This window comes from Orycteropus afer, unplaced genomic scaffold, assembly GCF_000298275.1.
Source record: "Orycteropus afer afer isolate SDZICR_OR568_19922 unplaced genomic scaffold, OryAfe1.0 scaffold00059, whole genome shotgun sequence".
NCBI classification, from domain to species: domain Eukaryota; kingdom Metazoa; phylum Chordata; class Mammalia; order Tubulidentata; family Orycteropodidae; genus Orycteropus; species Orycteropus afer.
This window is the reverse complement of record NW_006921646.1, coordinates 8,625,335-8,632,239: the sequence shown is the minus strand read 5'-3', so window position 1 is coordinate 8,632,239 and position 6,905 is coordinate 8,625,335. Positions and strand designations below refer to the sequence as shown.

The 6,905-nt window shown below is 40.5% G+C and overlaps 1 protein-coding gene across 1 annotated transcript in view; it reads right to left on the bottom strand.

Moving 5' to 3' along the window:
- The window catches only part of DNAH8 (dynein axonemal heavy chain 8), a 423,841-nt gene that overhangs the window by 52,683 nt on the left and 364,253 nt on the right, over positions 1-6,905 (bottom strand). The window lies entirely within an intron of this gene.

The following is a 6,905-nucleotide window of genomic DNA, read 5'->3' as shown; positions in this document are numbered from 1 at the left end:
TAACTATGGGGAGGAAGTGGGAGGGGAGCTGTTGCATTGTGGTAAACTGTTGTCAATGACATGAGACAAAGTATATGTGAACTGCTGTATGGAAAGTGAATTTGCTCTGTAAATCTTCACTCAAATAAAAATTAATTAATTAATTAAAAAAAAGAATAGAGAGATCAGAGAGTCGATGGTCTTATAGGCCAGCCAGGTATCTCTATCAGATGTAAGCCTCCGTTTGAAGCAGTTTGTGGTTTTTTTGCTTGCCATCACTCAGTGTGGTGAGAGACAGCAAGATCCCAACACTTTTTCAGGTGAAGATAGTTTACTCCATCCTATAGCATACCTGCCAGAGATGGTATGTGGGCCTCTAGACAGTGTTGTAGGGAGAGAGTTCCTAGAGACAAAGAAAGCTAGTTGTGCCTCTCTACCCACCAGCTAGCAGTAATAATGAAAGCAAACTACAGAAGGTTCTCAGCCATTGACCTATATTCAGTCTGTCACTAAATCCTATCAGTCCTCTTTTGGGATCCATCTTGCCCTCTATCATCATCTTTCATTTAAGCTTGCATCATCATACATTTGTGGGATTTACCCACAAAGTCTCCAAGATGGTCTATTAGTCAGCATCAAAAAAAAAAAAAAAAAAAAGTCACTACCATGGAGTCGATTCTGACTCATAGTGACCCCATTTGGGTTTCTGAGGGGGTAAATCTTTATGTAAGTAGATTACCCAGTCTTCCTTCTGCAGAGTAGCTGGTGGATTTGAACCACCAGTCTTCTGGTAGCAGTCAAATGCATTAGGCACTATGACACCAGAGCTCCTTATTAGTCAGCATCGGGGACCCTAGATAAGGCTGAAGAGATAGGCCTTGTCAGTGATGGCAGAGAGTGTGTATTTAATTCTAAGCACAGTAGGAGGCCATTGAGGTGGAGGAAAGTCAGGGAGTCAAGGATTCAGTTTGGGCCATTTTAAGGTGATTGTTGTTAGTTGCCATTGAGTCAATTCCAACTCATGGTGATTCCATGTGTTACAGATATGGACTGCTCCATAGGGTTTTCTTGGCTGTGATATTAACAGAAGTAGAATGGTAAGCCTTTTCTTCCACAGCACCACTGGGTGGGTTAAAACCACCAACCTGTAGGTTAGCAGTTGAGTGCAAACCATTTGTGCCACTTAGGGACCTTATTTTAAGGTTATTGTTGATATTGTTAGGTGCTGTTGAGTTGATTTTGATGTATATTGGCCCCATGTGACAGAGTACAGCTGCCCATAGAGCTTTCTAGGCTGTAACGGGAGATCACCAGATCTTTCTCCCATGGAGCCACTGGGTGGGTTTGAACCACCAACCTTTCAGTTATCAGTGCTTATCTATTGTGCTACCAGGGCTCCCAAGATTTTAATGTTGAGTGCTTAAAACACATCCAAGTGGAGATATCACATAGAAATTGTATACAATGATTATGGAGCACAGAAGAGAGGACTAGGCAACACATAGTTGGAATTGATGCAAATGGAAGTAGATTGAGAAGCATATGGTTAATGGAAGGCTTTTTTAAGAATGAGAGATAGTAGATCACACCATTACCTGGATAACACACTGAAGAATGACCTATCAAAGTCATGCTTTAGCAGCATTTTATGATCTGCAACATATATTGTTACTTTGTCACGATATGCTTTTGTCATCTATGCTTGAGGACCTGCTGAGCTAGGTGGACAGCAAAGAAACTCTTTTGAGAAGAGTCCCTGGCTTCTGGTGTGGCAGGCTTCCCCGGTACTGAATTTACCCATGTCAATGTGAATTTCCTCCTTCTCGTTTCTCAGCTGTTTCTCTGAGATATGTTGAAAACAGCTGCCCTGGTAGATTATATCAAGAGAGAGCATCTTCCTTTTTTTTTTTAGGCTGCGTTCTCTAGAGAAGCAAAACCAGTGAAGCTCGGACAGAGAGAGAGAGAGAGAGAGAGAGAGAGGGAGAGATTTATCTCAAGGAAATGCCTCACACAGTTGTTGTTAGGTGGCATCGAGTCATTTCCGACTCATAGCAACCCCATGCACAGCAGAACAAAACATTGCTTGATCCCACGCCAGCTCCATGATCCTCACTATACCTGAGCCCATTGTCGCAGCCACCGTGTCAATCCATCTTATCGAAGGCCTTCCCCTCTTTCGTCAACCCTCCACCTTACCAAGCATATAATATAATTCACTCAGTTGTAGAGACTGGCAACGGCAAGTCCATGGGTCAGATGTCAGGTGGAGGTGTCTCCTGACTCATGAAACTGCACGGGCTGACAAACCCAAGATTGACAGACAATACAGCTGGCTGTTGGCTGAGAAGGCTGATGAATCCAAGATTGACAGGTAAGATGTCAGGCTGCTGGCTCACAAGCTGAAAAGGCAACAATCCCAAGACTGGCCTGCAATATGGCAGACTGCTGGGTCCAGTCCAAAGAACTGGAAGTCAGATAATGATGAACCACATGCAGGAGCCAGATCAAGCAAAAAAAACAGAGAGCTTTTCCAGAATTTCCATACATAGGAAGCAGGCCACACCCCCAAGGAATTCCCTTCCAACTGATTGGCTGCTCATAGCAGATCTCATCATGGAAGTGATTACATTATATCAGATCTAACCTTGGGGGATGACTACATCATAACTGCCAAAACACTGAGAATCATGGCCCAGCCTTGTTGACACACAACCTTAACCATCACACTTCAGGAGAAATTGAAAAGTACAGTTCACAAAAATTTACCCTATTGGATACAGAAGGATGAGAAAGATAACAAAGAACTAAAAAACTAAAAACCAAACTCACTGCCATTGAGTCAGATCCAACTCATAGCAACCCCTCCTTGGGTTTCTGAGGCAGTATCACTATGCAAGTAGATCAGCCAATCTTCCTTCTGAGGAGTGACTAGTGGTTTTGAACTGCCAGATTTCTGGTTAGCAGTCAAATGCCTTAGACACTATGCTACCAGAAAGAACTAACACCACGAAAAAACACTGTGCCAAGACAGTTCCACAGAAGAAATCTACCAGACCTTTAAGCATCTGACATTAAATAAATTATTCCAGAACAACTTTTTTTAAATAAATAAAACTAAGATAACATTGATTACAACTTAACCTGATAGTGATATCACAAATAAAGAAATTGCCACAGTAATCTCATTCATGAATAGGGGTTCAAAAAAATTCTGCAATGAATTATTAACAGAATCTAAACCACATTAACAATGTAATACATCCAGACCAACTGCTATTAATTCTAGGAATCTATGAATGATTCCAATTAGGCAATCCATTAATATAATTCACAAATTTTTAGATATTTAGAGAAAATCATATGATTATCTCCATAGATGTTGCATAGTTATTCAACAAAAATTCAATGCTCATCTGATAGAAATAGAAAAAATAAACATGTAATAATAGCTAGGAAAAGCCTGGAGTTGGGGGAGCCCTACCAGACAGTCAAATATACTATAAAATCTCAAATACAGTGGTACAGAATAGAAAGCTCAAAAATAGAGCCTAGAACATAAGGAAATTTGGAAAATATTGAAAGCATTTTACATCACTGGTGTCAGAATAATAGAATTGCTATTTGGAAAAAAATAAAACTTCATCAATACTTCTACCAGAACAAAATTCTAAATGGATAAGAGAGCTACATGTAAAAAAAAAAATGAAACCATACAAGTTCTAGAAGAAAGTATGAGATATTCCTTTATAACCTGATGTGGGAAAAGGTTTTCTACTATTACTAACAATCCAGTTGTAACAACAACAAAGTATTCATAAATTTGACTAGCTAAAAATAAACATTAGCAAAACCAAAACAATATAAAATGGGTGGAGAGAGTAAGACTTTGTTAAGAACACCTTATTAGCTAGTTTTGCCTTTTAACCAGTTCATGTTTTAGATATTTTAAAAATAAACAAAGATGGAAAAATTAAAGTTTAATACAAACAAGCAAATGATCCTAAATATATACCTGTTAATAGCATAACCACAGAGCAAAAATAGTTAATACAAGTGACTTCTGAACACAATACACATCTATATATAAACACACACATTTGTGTATACACACACATACCTATATATACACTGTATATACACACAAATCTATACATGAAACCTAAACAAAATTCACTCCCATCGATTCTGACTCATGATGACCCTATAGGACATAGTAGAACTGTTCCATAGGGTTTCCAAGGCTATAAATCTTTATGGAAGCAGACTGCCTCATCTTTCTCCCACTGGTGGAGTAGCTGGTGGGTTCAAACCACTGACTTGTGGTCAGCAGCTGAATGCTTTAACCACTGAACCACCAATATATTAAAAAATATATTTTAAAGACAAAAAGAGCTGCAAAGAAATCATGCTACTTAGTAGTACTTAGTTGTTGTTGGTAGTGGTATTGGTGTTGTAATTTCAAACACATGGACTTTTCCTAGCTTTGTTTAATCTTTCTTGAGATGTGGTGACCAAGGCATAAGAATGCCATCCGTGTGCCTTAGGGTGTGATGTTTTTGGTTTCATTTTACCTACTCTTTGATAGGTCCAATATTCCATTAACCTGTAATGACTGACAGGCTCTGATTCTCTAGGAATCAGCCACCATGACTCCCAGTTTCTTGCCAAGGATGTGATCAAAGTTCAGCGGCCTTACAGGTATACCATTCATTAAAACCTATGAGCCGTTTTTCTGTCAACTCATGAACTAATTAAACTCATTAGTTCTTTCTATAAAATACCCCCATTGGTTTAATTCTTCACAGGCCAGAGGAAACTTAGCATCATTGATTCATTCAATAAATACTTAGTGAGCACAGAGCACTTTTCTACCACTGGTGACACAGCACAGAAAATAGACAGAAGTTCTAGCCTTAACAGAGCTTACATTTGTGTGATGGTAGATAGACAATAAGCAGGTAAATAAATAAAATATAACTGTGTCGGTTGGTGGTACAAACTGTGGAAAAAAGCAGGCAAGGAACATGGGGTCTGGAGCAGGGAACAGGGGTGGGTTGCAATTTTGAAATAGGGCAGCTAGAGAAGAACTTGTTGAAAATATGGCATTTAAGCAAAGACTGGAAGAGGTGAAGGATGAGCCACCAAGATGTCTGAGGGTGAGAATGTTCCAGGAAGTGCAGTTATCATGTGGTGGGAGCATGGCTAGCTTGTTTGAGTAACAGGAAGCTGGTGGAGCTGGAGCTGTGAGAGAGAGGGAGGATAAAAGGAGATGAGGTTGGGGAGGTGTGGGGGCTGATAGCATTATTGGCCTTGCAAGACATATGGCCTTTGACCATCACTTGGAGTGAGATAGGAGACTCTGGAAGGTTCTGAGCAGAGAAGTGATATGGTCTGACTCACATCCTTAAAGTCTCAGCTAAACACGAAATGACCTCATGGTGCTCTCTCTTTCAGATAATTTGTAAGCTGATTCTTAAACTGCCCCTCAGGTATCCTATTTTTATTTCTTCACATGGCAGTGACCACTTCCTGTCTCAAGCTATTTCGCCCATGGCAGTCTCTTCAAATAACAGCTGGAACCACCATGAAAGTACCATCGTGGTTCCATCATGGAGTTTGAAAGCCATTAGTGGGTCCTTTCATCATGCCCACATCTTTGAAGATGAAAGGCAGCATGGGGCAGACTAGATGGTATGGAAAAGTTAGAATCCATGTGGTTAATAAAGTCACAGTTTGTGCTCAACTATTAACCTAAAGGTTGGTGGTTCAAACCCACCCAGCATACTGCAGTAGATAAGTCCTAGCAATCTGCTTCCACAAAGATTATAGTCAAGACAACCCCATGTATAGTATAGTTCAACTCTATAACACATGGGTTGCCATGAGTTAGAAACAACTCAAAGGCAATTGACAACAACAATGAAGAAGCCAGCAGGGCAAGCCTCGTGCAGAGGATGAGGTGCATGCTTAGGGATGAAGGGGAAATGCAGCAACGTGGGGTTCCTGGGGAGCCAGGCAAGGGCTGAGAATCAGAAGGTGCCAAAACTGCAGCAGTAGGTGAGTGATGAGAGAGAGAACACCACATTCCCTCTCGGTCATTACTAAAGTAGTCTTGTTTCCTTCCATTTCCTGAAACCACTCTCTTGAACATAAGTCTTTCATCAATGAGCCCATCCAAAGGAGAATCTCAGTGAGAGCTTCTCTAGGGAGCCTTCTCGGTAATCTCTGGCTTAGTTCTAAGGGAGAGATTGCTGAAGAAAACAGGAGTAAGACTTTGTCTGAAGAGTGGGTCAGAGAAGGAGACTGGGTCTTGGAAGCATATCTCATCTCTTCACTCACTGCCTATGATCATGGCATAGGCATGGAGCAGGGACCTCAGATTGAGCCGAGAGACCCTCTAGTCCTTCCTCTTTGGGCTCTGTGTCATGTAATTGCTGCATTGTGTCCACCATGGGTATTTAATGGCACAGGATACAGGGAAGCTAGTGAGGCTCACAGAAAAGAGGATAGAGCAGAAATACAACTCTTTATATTCATATCTGTGCCCTCCTGACCCTTTTAGATCCTATTTATTACCATTATTTTAAAATGATTCTTGAAGAAAGAGACAAGCAAGCTAGGAGACTACTGTCTTGTCAATGGAAAGCATCAGTACCAATAACATGAATTGGCTTTATGGCAATACGACAGAAGAGAAATAATCAATGCATAAATTAGAGTGTTATGTTGTCATAAACTCAGGAGCATCAGGATTTAGTGAGGGGAGGGCAGGCCAAAATATGACAAAGCTGTAATTGGGTGACAGGAAGTGACACTATTTCTCACAGCAAAATAAAAAGAAGGGAAAGGAGAGAGATTAAGAGAGAAAATGAAATGCATAATCTTTGCCAGGCTGAGTTATAAATGCCCCCTTCAAATTAAAAAAT